Genomic DNA, 16,284 nt, shown 5'->3' with positions numbered 1-16,284 from the left:
CCCAGCGATCAAGGTTGGTACAGTTCCCATACCAGAGTGTGTGTGTGTGTGTGTCTCTCTCTCTCCCTCTCCCCCGCTCTCTCTCCCCCCTCTCTCCCATTTCTCTCTCTCCCCCTCCCCTCTCTCCCCCCTCTCCCCCTCTCCCCTTTCCCTCCCCCTCTCTCTCTTCCCCTCTCTCCCCCTCTCCCCCTCTCTCTCTCCGCCTCTCTCCCCCCTCTCTCAATCAAGAACTGATCAATCTCTGCCTGAAATACCCCCAACAACCTGCTCCACAGCTGCATGTGGCAACAAATTCCACAAATTCACCACCCTTTGCTCAAGCAATTTCTCCGCATCTCTGTTTTGAAAGGGTGCCCCTCAATCCTGAGGCTGTACCCTCTTGTCCTAGACTCCCTCACCATGGGAAACACCCTTTCCACATTTACTTTGTCTAGGCCATTCAACATTTGAAAGGTTTCAATGAGATTCCCCCTCATCCTTCTAAATTCCAGTGAGTACAGACCCAGAGCCATCAAACATTAGTCGTATGATAACCCTTTCATTCATGGAATCATCTTTGTGAACCTCCTCTGGACCCTCTCCAATGCCAGCACATCTTTTATGAGATGAGGAGCCCAGAACTCTTCACAATACTCATGGTGAGGCCTCCCAGTGCCTTATAAAGCCTCAGCATCACATCCTTGCTCTTGTATTCTAGACCTTTTGAAATGAATGCTAACATTGCACTTGCCTTCCTCACCACTGACTCTACCTGCTAGTTAACCTTCAGGGACTCCCAAGTCCCTTTGCATCTCAGATTCTGGATTTTCTCCACGTTTAAAAAATAGTCTGCATTTATTTCTTCTCTCAAAGTGCATGACTATGCATTTTCCAACATCGTATTTCATTGGCCATTTTCTTGCTCGTTCTCCTAATCTGTGTAAGTCCTTCTACACCCTACCTGTTTCCTCACACTACCTGCCCCTCCACCAATAGTTGTATCACCTGCAAAGTTGGCAACAAAGCTATCTATTCCAGCATCTAAATCATTTATTTACAGCATAAAAAGAAATGTTCCCAACACTGACCCCCACGGAACACCACTAGTCACTGGCAGCCAACCAGAAAAGGATCCTTTTATTCCCACTCACTGCCTCCTACCAATCAGCCAATGCTCTAACCATGTTAGAAACTTTCCTGTAATACCATGGGCTCTTAACTTGGTAAGCAGCCTCATGTGTGGCACCTTGTCAAAGGCCTTCTGAAAGTCCAAATATCCAACATCCACTGCATCCCCTTTATCTATCCTACTTGCAATCTCCTCAAAGAATTCTAATAGGTTTGTCAGGCAAGATTTTCCCTGAAGGAAACCATGCTGACTTTGTCCTATCTTGTCCTGTGTTACCAAGTACTCCATAACCTCATCCTTAACTATTGTCTCCAACATCTTTCTAACCACTGCGGCCTGACTAAATGGTCTACCATTTCCTTTCTGCTGTCTTCCTTCTTTCTTAAAGAGTGGAGTAACATTTGCAATGTTCCAGTCCTCTAGCACCATGATTTTTGAAAGATCATGCCTAATGCCTCCATAATCTCCACTGCTACCTCTTTCAGAACCCTGGGGTGCAGTTCATCTAGTCCGGGTGACTTATGTGCACTGAGGTCTTTCAGCTTTTTGAGCACTTTCTCCCTTCTAATAATAACTGCACTCACTTCTCTTCCCTCACACCCTTCAACATCAGGCCCACTGCTAGTGTCTTCCACAGTGAAGACTGATGCTAAATACTCATCTGCCATCTCCTTGTCTAAACATCCTTCAGCCACGATTCAGTGTTGGCCATAACATCAAACCTGACTATCTATAATAGTGCAACAGGATCATCCACCTTATTTCTTATACTCCGTGCTTTGAGATATAACACTCAGAGTACTGTGTTTGCTACCATTTTTGATTCTGTAAAGGGGGTTTCTTTTTTTTTCTTTGTTACTGTGTATGTAATCAAAATAGCTTCTTTGTTTTGTTAAAAGCAGGAATGCTTCTTTGTTGCAAGAGAGTGCTGGAAGCTTGTTTGGGTTAAAATTTACGGATAACGAGAATTGTATTCCTTTGTAAACCAAATGGGGATTAATGTTGTTCTTTCTTCTGAGTCTGTAAGCTATTGTTGGCGGACTTTTGGGGAGATCGGCGCAAGGGGGTGAGAGAGAGAGGACACAATGCTGTAAGCTGGGCGAGGAACGGACCCCAAGCGGGGGTCCGAGGCCAGGAGGTACCCCAAGGAGAGGAGATGAAGCTAGATGTGCTTGGTTGACCACTTCGGATGGTCCTAAGCTGCGAGTCGAGGAGTTCGGAGGGGATCAAATGGTGGCCAGAAGACTTCAGTAATTGAGCTCCAACGGTTGTGCACAAAGTGGTTTGGACTTTGATAAGTTTGGCGCCTTTTCTTCATTTTTTTTCTTCATATATACTGTATTGTTATTAATCATTTAGTTATAGTCGCCTTTATAAATTGTACTCATTTAATCGCATATGGTGTACTGTCTGTTTTTGGGCGAGGCGGGGACATCACACAGCATCCACACCAGCTGATTACCCAGTTTGGCGGGGCCGAAGGCTGCTCCCCCTAGACGAGAACGAGCTGAGCGAGCCTGAGGCGACCCAAGGGGTTACAATTCTATATCCCTAAAGCACTGATACTCACCCTGCTGTTTGCTATTTTGTCCTAACATCTGCCTGTCCTTCCTGACAGTGTGACTTCACACTATCTTTGCTTCTTCATCATCCATCCTATCCTGAGTCCCTTCACTCTGATTTCCACCCCCTTGCCAAATTAGTCCCCAACAGCTGTAACAAACTTGCCCACAAGAATATTGATCCCCTTCGGGTTCAGATACAACCCATCACTTTTGAACAGTCATATCTCCCCCAGAAGAGATCCCAGTGATCCAAGACCCTGAAGCCCTGCCCCCCTGCACCAACTTCTCAGCCACACATTAATCTGCCAAATCATCCTGTTTCTACCCTCACCAGGGTGTGTTACAGACAGCATCCAGAAGTAACTACCCGAGAGGTCCTGCTTCTCAGCTTTCTACGCAGCTCTCTAAATTCTCTTTTCAGGACCTTATTGCTTTTCCTTCCTGTTTCAATATGTACCAAGACATCTGGTTATTCTTCCCCGCCCCCCAAAATGCAGTGGATGTAGTCCAGGATGTCCCTGATACTGGCACCAGGAGGCAACATACCATTTGGATGTCCCTTTCACATCCACAGAATCTCCTGCCTGTTCCCCTGACGATTGAACCTTTCCCCTCTTCTCCCTCTTTTCCTTCGGCACCATGGACCCATATTCAGCATCAATAACCTGGTCTCAGTGGCATTCCCCAGGAAGGTCATCCTCCACAACAGTATCCAAAACGGTATATTTATTTTTGAGGAGAATGGCCACAGGGGTGCTCTGCACTAGCTGCCTATTCACATTTCCATTTTTCCTGACAGTCACCCAGCTACTCGCCTCCTGCAACTTCAGGGTGACTACTTCCCTGTAACTCTGATCGATGATCTCCTCACTCTACTGTACAATCCGAAGGTCATCCAGCTGCTACTCTAGATCCATAATACGGTCTTCAAGGAGCTGCAGCTGGATGTACTTCATGCAGATGTAGTTCCCTGAGAGATTCTGGGTCCCCCAGGACTCCAACATCAGGCATGAAGAACACACACAATGGCCATTTCCTGCACTAGGTACAGTAAGAGAAAAAAAGGGAACTTTAACAGAAGCTGCTGGAATGGGCCTGAATGTCAGCAAAGCTCTCCTTTTAAACAAGTGTCGCCAGCTCTTCTCAACCTTCTTGCCCTGGAGGAACCCTTGAAATAATTTTCAAGTCCTGCACCCCTCTAAAATATCTACAGCTCATGGTACATTACTGTGGTCAGTAAGTTGTAGATATAATAATCCAAAAATAATTGTCAATGCTCTTTTGAGTAGAGAAGGAATTCTTAGACAACCTTTCTTGAAAAAAACAGACAGCTTACCTTCCTTGAAATTAATCTCTTTCTTTCCCTTTCATAAATTTTAAAAACTCACAAGGCAAACATAATAAATTTCTGTTAAATAACTGGCTTAAGCCAAAATCGGATTTAATTTTTCCAAAGGTAGATTTAATTTAAATAAAGGTTGTAAATTGATTTTAATTAATGCTGTTTACAACATGAAAATGTATTGACAATGTTGAATAGTAAGGTTACTAAAAACCATAAGCCAAAGCAGCATGAATAAAAACATAGCCTAAGACAATTTTATACAAGACTTTGAAAAAACATTTTCTTACTAAGTGACATGATCAGGCTCAAATATAAGCCTAGCATGTGAAACCTGTGCTTGTTTTTTGCTGCACAAATACTTTATTTTGGGTCAAACTTGAGATAAGCACATAGGGATTTTACCTTCAACTGAAATGAGATGATTTCTATCCTTGCTTTTGATGCTTGTTAAATAAGAAAGAGCTTGCTCATGCATGTAAGAAGTTGAAAACTGCAGCAAAATGTTCATTGCTTTCCTATGAATGGCAGAATACTCTTCTTGTACAGTAATTTACATCTGGTCCAGGGGCAGGTCAGTAAATCTCATCTTGAGTGCACGATCAGAGTGCAGCTCACAAAGCTCTTCCTGTTCTCTCAAAGTCAAGTTCTCAGGCTGAGCAGAAGATTCAGAGAAAGGGTCCCTCACCAAGTCATACACTTGTGTTGAAAGGGAGGAATAAGACTGTTCAGTTTTGTTCTGCACTTCTTCCAGGTGGTTTTCAATATGACTCGGGACTTTCTGATATCCTTCCTCACTCTCAAGCCCAAGCAGCCGTGGGAACCTTTCAACATTCCCTTTTACAACGTGCTTTTTTTCAAAGATTCAGTTTCCTTTCAAATCCAAGAATCTTGTCACTTGAAGTTAAAACATTTTCTCCAGGGCCTTGCAGAGGCTTGTTCAACTGGTTCATATGATGAAAAATGTCTTAAGTAGATTAGTTTCTGCAGCTATTCTTCACCTTCAAAGCACTCAGCAAAATCTGGCCTACTGTTTTCTTGAAAGCACTCATGCAATTCACCTTTCAGCTCAAACACCCTGTTGAGTACTCTTCCTCTGCTAAGCCAGTGTAGCAGGAGATCGGTGTGCTCTTTGTGCAAGTTTTCACCCAGTTTTTTAAGAACGTTCTCAAGTGGACTGGACTTTGTTGAATAAAGTTAACTATTTTTGTAGCCTCATCCAGAACTTTTTCATTTAATCTCCAAGAGTTTTTGACATCAGCACCTCTCTGTGAAGAAAGCAGTGTGCTGTGACAATGTCAGGATTTTCATTTTTTTAACAAGAGAAACAAAACCTCTAATGGAGCCAACTATTGATGGGACACCATCAGTACAGATGCCAACACAGTCCCTCCAAGGCAGACACATTGGACTGTCAGACATGTCTTTTAAACACAGGGGTTAATAGCTCCTAACAGCCCAAGTTGGAGAAATCCATTCAATGCTCAGCAAACACACTTCATGTTCCTCATCAGCTTACCGTCCTCCCCTCCAATTATCAACGGCCTCCCCAATCTCACATTAAAAACTGAGAGTGGACTCAACCAAATAAACACAGTCCGAGTGCACACTGCTGTCCTGGGCTGAGAGACCTCCAACGAGATTGCTAACGAAGCTGCTCAGTCACTGCCCACCAATGCCTGTTGTGTGAAGTTCAAAAAACAATGTTTATTTTTCTTAATCACAACCTCTCGTGGCACACCAGTTGAGAAACCTTGACCTAGACTGTGTATTGCTTTGTCTGATCAGCTCCCTCGGATCATCCCCAGGCATATACGTTGGTTCCAATATCCTCAGCAATATCCCTCAGCTGCTGTGCCCCAAATGGAATAGTGTCTGTTAAATTCTGGTTTTGATCTCCTGTGCCAGCTCCTCCTCCTCTGATAGTAACAGGGGGGCCAACTGTGCACACAGGCGCATTTCGGTTGTACGTTGGCGGGGGATCCTCAGGAGGAGGCTCCTCATCATAACCATATCTGATCGCCTTATCTGCTGAATCACTCCAAATCATCTCTCCATATTCATCCTCCTCCCCTCTTTCAGATCCAAAAGCACATATTATTCCTCTCTGTGCCACAAGTTGCCCCTGCAGCTTGTGTATCTGCTTTAAACACTTTGTATGATCTCCAGTGTTACTTTTCTTTTCAGGTACTGATTTCTGTATCACATCCATGGCCGGCTTTAAGTTGCTACATTATTTCCTCAAACCCTCCATTTCATTCCTTAGCTATATGGGCATCTTTTCCTTGTTTAACCCTTTCACTAACTAGCTTTTCACTCTGTAACTGAAACTGGAATATTTGTGTCCAATCCAGACGTCTCTACTCCAATAAATCAATAAGCTTCTCTTTAAGGTTTGCTACCCCCCTTTTGGGGCCGCTTGTACTCCTCTTTGAACTTTCTGTCTCCGTCTTCTAATCTATCCTTCTCTACTTTTTCTTCTCACCAATATTCCAAGTTTTCCATTGCTTTAGGGTTCAAAGTTTTGCCGTTATTCTAAGTTTTCCTCTTCTGACCTTTCTTGCTCTATTTTAGTTTACTTCCAACAGTCCATCTAATCCTCAATTAGACAGGCAACAGCTACAGGCTTTTGTAATAATTTAAAATCCTCATCTGACAATTTCCATTGACCAGTCTTCCAAAGAGCTTCACCAGCAGTTTCCCCTTCATCACAGGTGTGACCAGCATACTCCCCATACTGTGAGGGAGTATATTTCATACATTTCCTCAACATGTATTTCTGGAGGTGACCCCTCTCATCAAAACAAACCAAGTCCTCCAGACTTGCAGACTTCACCGGGTTCTTCATCCTGGGTCAGCAACCACTAACCACCCAGCCCCAGATCTCTCTGTATCTCACCGATGTGATCCAACTTGAGTCTCCCGCTGATTCAACAAAGATTCATCCTTGAGCCCACCCAGGGACATCAATTCTGTTACAAGGATTTATTCCTTTCATAATAATGATCAGTTAGGCACAGAGAGTATCTGTATTTTCTGACAAGTAACCTTTATTGTCGTAACTAAAAAACACATGGATTCACAAACTACACACCAGAATTCCCTGACCCTCCATGGACAGCCAATGAAGAGAAATGTATTACCTGGGAAAAGAGTCTACGTGTTCCTCGTGCTCCCAATCCAATTGTCATGTCCCTTGGTTCCTCCACACCCATGATGGTTAGTCTCTGGAGACTTGTCACTCCCTTGCATTTGAAGCTTCCGACTTTTAAACACTTCTTGTGTAGTCTACCCTCATTTAACCCAACAATTGCATCCTAAAAGTTCCCTTTTTATGATATTGGGGATGCCTTTGACTGTGTGACATTGCAAAAGATGTGATAGTGATCCAGCAGCCTTCTTTACATCTCTTTTCAAAAATTATTTCCAATGACTTCAAAGGGAACAGCAATTGGAATGAATGTAAAATGGGCTGGCAATTGAATTTGATTGCACTGCTGATATTTTCAAGTAATCTCCCCATACTGCCCACCCCAGGTAATGAAAGAATATAACCAACTTTCCCCTCTTTCCATGAACATGAGGAGTGTGTTTGCTTCTATACAATGATCAGGCACGGGTGTCCATTGTATCATTAGGGCAAAGTCAGAGCGACATATGACATTGTTCTCAAGTCTTAAAATCAACCACTTCTCGACATCCCTAGTTAGGTTTATTCCCTCAATCAGTTCATCTGTGCTTCTTAATATCTTGTTAAATTCATGGAGTAATAGGACATCGAAGCAGGCCCTTCCACCCAACTCATCCATGATACTCACCAAAATAGTCCCATTGAAACACACAAACTCAACAGGTCAGGCAGTATCCATGGAGATGAACAAACAGTTGACATTTCAGACCGAGACCCTTCTTCGTGACTAGAAAGGAAGGGTGAAAACTAGTCCCATTGCTCGCTTTTGGCCTGTAAATCTCTAAACCCCTCCTATCCACGTACTTATCCAAATATCTTTCGAATGTTAGTGTACCTGACTCGGGCAGCTCCTTCTATACGCAGCGGCCTCTACAAGAATTTGGCCCTCGAGTCCCTTTTAAGTCTTCCACTTTGTATCCTAAACCTATGCCCTATAGTTTTTGAATTCCTTTCCTGGGGGGGAAAAAACTGTGACCATTCATGTCTATGGCCCTTATGATTTAGTGCACCTCTCTAAGGCCAGCCCCTCAATCTCTTACATTCCAAGGAATAAAGTCCTGGCCTGCCCACCCTCTCCCTGTAACTCAGTCCTGGAAGTACTTGCATAAATCTTATTTGCACTTGTCCTAGTTTAATGACATCTTTTCAATAACAGGATCTTCAAAACTGTGCAGATGCAACATGAAATTCCAACTTCTACTTTCAGTGTCCTGCATGCCAATCGCCGCTCCACCATCTTGTCCACCTCTGACTACAGTTTCAGGGAACGAAATACAGAGGATTCTGGTTAATTGGGCCATTAGTTAATTGGGATGGCTGCTTATTTGGGATAACTCCTAAAGAACAAAAACTAATTTAGAAAGTAGCTCGGATTCCCTTTGTTTATTTGGGGTACTATGCCATTTTATTGGGACAAGAGACTGTTGCCGAACAGTTGCTAACTAGCATCAGTCGTGTGCACTTGAGTGGCCGTTAGACCCAACACCGTGCTTAGAGCTTTAGAAGTGTCAGTTGCTTGTGCTTGTGTTCAAAAAGCAGTGATTGTTGTTACTGATAGTTGGCAAAAAGCAGGAAACGAATTCAAAACTGTTTTGCTCACTGCAGATTCAAGCATTCCGGCCAGAAAGGGCCAGGAATGAAAATGAAACAAGTTCACTACTTCAACAAGTTAAAAACTACAAAGAATTTGAAGGTATCGACAATCATCTTGAATATTACAATAACTTAAAGATTTGGAGGATGCTATCATCAAAAGCATTGTATGAAGGCAGTCCATTACCTGCACTAGGTGCCTACGCAATTTTTTTTCATTTCCAGTCAATCAAACTGCAAAAATTTCTCCGTCAATAACTTAAGAACTAATATATAGATTTATAGTACTGTAGTAGTATTGATAATATTCTAATTTGTTCTATATTTCATTTAAATAAATAATTTTTACTTAGTTAAACTTTAGTTTATCCTTTTTATACATTTTAAACTATTTCCATGAAACTTGGGCTAATTAATCCAAAACGTGCTGGTCCTGATGTGTCCCAATTAACTGGAATCCACTGTCCTTGGACCCTGAGGTCTCTCTATTCTACAATACTCACCAGGGTCAGACCATTCACTATATATGTCCTACTTTGGGGGACTTCCAAAAGTGCAAGGCTTACCACTTATCTGAATTGAAAGCAATTTGCCGTTCCCCTGCCACTTACCTAGCTCATCAGAATTCCCACTGAATTTTTGATAACCTTCTTCACTGTCTATGTCACCACTTATTTGCTACAAAGATGATAAGAACTAGAAGCAGGAGTAAGCTATTTCATCTTTGAACTTGCTCTGCCACATGTTAAGATTATGGCTGAACTCTCACTGTGCCATCACCTCTTCCCACTCCCCACATGCCTCTTGATATCCCAAACATCCACAATTTTATCAGTACTTGTTTGCAATTAACTCGGAGGCTGAGCTTCTAGAAGGCAGACAATCCCAAAGGTTCATGATCCTCTCTGAAAGAGCTTCCCATCTCAATCCTAAACACCTGTCTCTCTTTCTAAAAGTGTGTCCTGTGGTTTGAAACTCGTCATTGTGGGAGGGCACCCTCTCCACATCAAGCCCATTGTGCCCTGAACAAAATGTGCAAGTTTCAGTGGGATTTCTTCTCATTCTTCTAAACCTCAGAGAACACAGGCTTAGTGTACCCATTCTCTTCCCATGTGGCAAAACCACCACCGGTGGAACCATGAAGTAAACATTTGCTGTGCTGTCTCTATGGCAACTACATCAGTATTTTTTAGGTAATGAAACTAAAACTGTACACAATTTCTCTCGCTGTGAAGCCAGTAAGGTTCTGTAAATTTCAGTTAGAGTCCTGCATTTAGATCCTCTCACAATAAAGCTAGCATACCATTTCCCTTCAGGTCACCTGTTGCACTTGCATGATCCTGGGAGCTAAAGGGTTAATATGTGAGGAGTGTTTCTTGGTCCTTGGCCTGTGCTTGATGGAGTTAAGAGAATGGGGTGGGGGGGTGAATCTCATTAAAACTCCCAAATTCTGAAAAGGCCTGGATAGAGTGGAGGAGAGAAGGTGTTTCGATTAGCAGGAATGTCTAGCATTCAAGGTCACAGCCTCAGAATTGAGGGACACCCCTTTAGAACTGACTGACTTACTTAAACCCATCACCCCTACTGGGGCTTAGGCCACTGACAGCAGCTCGCCAGGGTCCATGAGGTCTTTGGAGCTTCTGTAGGCATTTCTGTAGCACTGGGTTTCTACAGGATTTGGTTGCTAGTCATAACTGGATGGTGGAGCAGACCTGATGAGCTGAATGGCTTAATACTGCTCCTATGGTTTAATGGAATTGGCTTTCAGTGACTTCGACCTTCAATCCTATCCAATCTTTCACTTTCTACAAAAACATTTCTGTTGTGAGTACACAGATGAACGATTTTATTCATCTACTTTATCTTGCCTACACATGCAACCTGTCTATAATCCCCTGCAGCGTATTTATATTTTCATAATCCTACTGAGGTTTGTACCACTAGCGATCTTGTCTCTCCACCATATCGCTGATGTAGTTCGTATAGAACATAGAACATAGAAATCTACAGTACACTACAGGCCCTTCGGCCCACAACGTTGTGCCGACCATGAAACCTACTCTAGAACCTGCCTAGAATTATCCTGCCACACAGCCCTCCATCTTTCTAAGCTCCATGTACCTATCTAAGAGTCTCTTAAAAGATCCTATTGTATCTGCCTCCACCACCATTGCCGGCAGTGCATTCCACACATCCTCCACTCTCTGTGTGAAAAACTTCCCTCTGACATCCCCTCAGTACCTACATCCAAGCACCTTAAAACTGTGCCCCTTCATGTTAGCCATTTCAGCCCTGGGAAAAAGCCTCTGGCTATCCACACAATCAATGCCTATATAATGTATTTTAGGCTGTATTCTCAACATCTGATCCTTCCCTTTTGGTGACATCACCAATTACAGGACAACATCACCTGACTGTGCATAACTTCTACGCCCGTTTTGAGGCGGAAAATGATGTGGCAGCGAGGAAGTCCACCCCTCCTGCGAATGACCAGGTGCTGTGTCTCTCCGTGGCCAATGTGAGAGGAACCCTGTGCAGGGTCAACCCACGGAAGGCTGCTGGACCAGACAACATCCCTGGCAGAGTGCTCAGAGGATGTGCAGACCAGCTAGCGGATGTTCTCACTGACATCTTCAACATCTCCCTGAGCAGCACCACCGTTCCAATGTGCTTCAAGGCTGCCACCATCGTCCCCGTGCCGAAGAAGTCTTCATTGTCCTGCCTCAATGACTATGATCCTGTTGCACTCACATCCATCATCATGAAGTGTTTCAAGAGGCTCATCATGAGGCACATCTATACCCTGCTGCCCCCCTCACTGGACCCCCTGCAGTTTGCGTACCGTCCCAACGGCTCAACAGACGACGCCATTGCCACCACCCTCCACCTGGCCCTAACCCACCTGGACAAAAAAGACACATACGTTCGAATGCTGTTCATAGACTTCAGTTCAGCATTCAACACAATCATCCCTCAGAAACTGATTGGAAAGCTGAGCCTACTGGGCCTGAACACCTCCCTTTGCAACTGGATCCTAGACTTCCTGACTGGGAGATCTCAGTCAGTCCGGGTCGGGAGCAGCATCTCCAACACCATCACACTGAGCACAGGGCCCCCCAGGGCTGTGTGCTCAGTCCACTGCTGTTCACTCTGCTGACCCACGACTGTGCTGCAGCACACAACTCGAATCACATCACCAAGTTCACCGATGACATGACCGTGGTGGGTCTCATCAGCAAGAACAATGAATCAGGTTACAGAAAGGAGGTGCAGCGGCTAACGGACTGGTGCAAAGCCAACAACCTGTCTTTGAATGTGAGCAAAACAAAAGAGATGTTTGCTGACTTCAGGAGGGCACGGAGCAACCACTCCCCGCTGAACATCGACGGCTCCTCAGTAGAGATCGTTAAGAGCACCAAATTTCTTGGTGTTCACCTGGCGGAGAACCTCACCTGCTCCCTCAACAGCAGCTCCATAGCAAAGAAAGCACAGCAGCGTCTCTACTTTCTGCGAAGGCTGGGGAAAGTCCATTTCCCACCCCCCATCCTCATCACATTCTACAGGGGTTGTATTGAGAGTATCCTGAGCAGCTGCATCACTACCTGTTTCGAAAATTGCACCACCTCGGATTGCAAGACCCTGCAGCGGATAATGAGGTCAGCTGAGAAGATCAACGGGGTCTCTCCCCGCCATTACAGATATCTACACTACACGCTACATCTGCAAAGGAAACAGCATTATGAAGGACCCCACACACCCCTCATACAAACTCTTCTCCCTCCTGCCGTCTGGGAAAAGACACCAAAATGTTTGGGCTCTCACGACCAGACTATGTAGCAGTTACTTCCCCAAGCTATCAGACTCCTCAATACCCAGAGCCTGGACTGACAGCTTACTGCCCTGTTGTCTTGTTTATTATTTATTGTAATGCCTGCACTGTTTTGTGCACTTTATGCAGTCCTGGGTAGGTCTGTAGTCTGGTGTAGTTTTTTTTCTGTGTTGTTTTTTTTACGTAGTTCAGTCTAGTTTTTGTACTGTGTCATGTAACACCATGGTCCTGAAAACACGTTGTCGCATTTTTACTATGTACTGTACCAACAGTTATGGTCGAAATGACAATAAAAGTGACTTGACTTGACTTGACGTGACTTTTAAGGTCTTTGGAATATTTGGAAAATCGCAGTTAAATTTGGCAAGGTACTAAATATTAAAAGTGCCTCATTAAAAATCTTTGCTGTAAAATTCTTCAAAGCTACTCTTACTGCATGACTGGGCATGTGGCAGAAACTGTCTTCAACAACAAAAGCTTAAATTTGTATTGTGTTTTTCTATGAAATAAAAAAATTCCAACATGCTTCACAGAAGCGTGAACAGACAAGAAAAGGGAGGGAAAAGCCTCACAGACAGTTAGCAAGTTTTAAGGAGGATCATAAAAGGGGATAGAAAAATAGAAGGTAGGAAAAGGGGTTTTAAGGTTGGTGTTAAGAGCCAGTAAGTAAGGAGTTAACAGAAATTGGGATAAGAGAGTTTAATGTGCACAGAGATCTCTAAAACATTGCAGGGTTGGAATATGTCACAGAGAAAGGATGGGGCAAGATCTTGGAAGAGTCTTAACATGAGAATGAGAATTTTAATTTCAAAGCAATGCCAGACCTGGAAGACATTTGGACAAGAGGACGTTGGCACATCTTCGAATCCAAAAGACAAGAGCAGATGTAAGGTATCCTCATTCTTGAGGGGCTGTGTAACAAGTTGACTGAAAGGTTAACGCATCTTAGGATAAACAAGTTAGCTGCTCTAACAATTAAATATTGTAAGTAAAATGGTTTACTGTCCTAACAAATTACCGATAGTACCTCTGAAGAATTTCTAAAGCAGGATCACAAGCATTTAGTGTGACAATTTAGTGCGAGTCTCATCCATTTAGTCTTTCAGGAACAATTTGTGCTTCTTTGTGAGAGATACCATGAAATCCAGCCTCAATAAACAGCACTGATGCTCCAGACACTATTTCATCATCATTGTTCGATTTATGAATTAAATAGCATAAATTAATGCAAATGATTCAAATGTCTGGACAAGCGATAATATCTCTCATTGTTAAAACCTAATTTTAAAAAACTGAGGTACTGGATTTAAAATGCTGTCATATTCAAATCTGGTCCGAGTAGAGAAACTAATTTTGATGAAGTATTCATCTTATAGGTAATCTGCTTCCCTGTAATAAAGGTCAATTAGCCCCTGGAGACTTACATCTCACTTACATCTCTAACTTCTGCATTTATTTATATTGTTTGAACCTTGCAATTTGCAGAATGCTGTAAAAAAAAAGGTAAGGAGGAGTGTCCAAGCAGTCTCCCACTTTATCCCAAAGCAACAAGTTGCAGATGCTGAAAATCAGGAAGCAAAACTAAAGAATGTTAACAATACTCAGCAGGTTAGGCAACATCTGTAAAGACAGAAACAGGAGCGATTGGCCACTTACTAGAGTAGATAAGATGACCTTATCTATGAGAAATATTTATTGTTTATTTATTTTTTATTATTATTTCTTTCCTTTTGTATTTGCACAGTTTATTGTCTTTTGCATACTCATTGAATGCCTATATTGGTGCCGTTTTTAACTGATCCTGTTAAGTTATTGTTCTATTATGGATTTATTGAAAATGCCTGCAAGAAAATGGATCTTAGGGGTGTATATTGTGACATATATGTACTTTGATGATAAATTTACTTTGAACTTTGAAACGTGCTAAGACACAGCAGCCTCTCCGGACTCTAGATTGGGGATTGCCAAATGTTATGTGGATTTTCTGGTGTCATCTGTTTTGTTATATGCTTTTGTGATATCATTCTGGAGGAACGTTGTCTCATTTTTTAACTGCATTGCATTTGTGGTTTCTAAATGACAATAAACTGAATCTGAATCTGAAAAACACTAGGAGAAATCATAGCACATAAGAAGGGTCAATTGAATGATTCTGGTTACAGAGTAAGAGATTATTGTATTGCCTATAAGACAGCTGGCTGTGAGGCTTAGAGGGAATGGGCAGGGGATGAGAGTGATCTGCTCATGTGCAATGGACAATGGATGGACCAAACAGCCTCCTCCCATTAAAAGTCTTTTTATTTTTGACAGTTACAGCTTAGTGAATTATGAACTCGAGCATTGATGCAGCATCTGATTTGAGCTTGTAAAACAGGAGATGAAAACCCCCCTTCAACTATTTAACCTTTTGTTTTCTGCCTGCACAGGTTTTCTGCCCCCACTTTTGAGTTAAGTCATTACCATGTTCATCATGGGTGCTGTCCCAGTGCAGCCCTGAGAGGGAGAGACCCAACAAGTAATGCTCAAGCAACCAGTGTTCAGTTCTGACCTCTGTTGCCAGAGTTTGCATGTTCTCCCCTTGATGTTGTGGGTTTCCCTCAGGTTTCTCCTCCCATTCAGGATGATCCTGGAACCGTGATCAGTTTCACTGGGAGAGAACAGGTCCCAATGTGTAGATCAGCTAGACTGGACGGTGAATGGCCAAACCAATTGTCCATTATATCTGTTCAAACAACATATCTTGAACTTAGTGGAGATGGCTGTACTGGGGAAGCAGCCCGGATGAGAGAGAGTGACAATGGATGGACCAAACAGCCTCCTCCCATTAAAAGTCTTTTTTTATTTTTGACAGTTACAGACTAGTGAATTATGAACTCATTAATATTAATGCAGCATCTGGTTTGAGCGAGTAAGAGAGATGAAAATGCCCCTTCAACTATCTCTTCCATCACAAAAATCTTACACCCTCTAATTCCTGATTCCCAGGCCTAGGGAAAAGTTCTCCATAATAAATTTCCTCCATTTCTGACTGTAAACAACTTATAGTACTGTGCAAAAGTCTTAGGCACATACAGGTGTTTATAGCTAGGGTGCCAAAGACTTTTGCACAGTGTTACGCCTGTGCCCCAACTCAGAGGGGCCGAAGGGTACAAAGTAGCCCCCTCCTTTTTGAGAATCGCAAGATCGCTATTAATTCAGGTCAGGAGACCCAGGAAATGAGAGAGAGATGTTTGGAATGAGTCCTGGCCTCTGCGAGACAAAGCCACAGATAACGGCCATTGACTCTTGGAGACGGAATTGTGTATTGAGTACTGTAATTCATGGAAGCCCTCAGGGAACGATCAGAGGGGGTTGGTTGAGAGATTGCATCATCCCAACCTGATTGACATCTGAGACCCCGTGAATAAGGATAAAAGAGGATCTGGGGAACAACCCCTTTAGACGCACCAGGAGAAACGCTAGAAATCCCGTGACACCGTTTAATAGCGACAGCCGGTGGGGCCCGTGTGTGTCCTTTCCCGTTGCCCAGGATTGAGGCCTTACCGTGAAAGACGGCTTAGCTAAAGAAGAGATCACCACCGATGACATTTCGAAGGATCGACATCATAAAAAGGAAAACGGGCAAGTTCTAAAAACATCGTCTGTCTCTCCAAGCAA

This window comes from Hypanus sabinus, chromosome X2, assembly GCF_030144855.1.
Source record: "Hypanus sabinus isolate sHypSab1 chromosome X2, sHypSab1.hap1, whole genome shotgun sequence".
Taxonomy (NCBI): domain Eukaryota; kingdom Metazoa; phylum Chordata; class Chondrichthyes; order Myliobatiformes; family Dasyatidae; genus Hypanus; species Hypanus sabinus.
The sequence above is the reverse complement of the archived record's forward strand: the minus strand, read 5'-3'. Positions refer to the sequence as shown.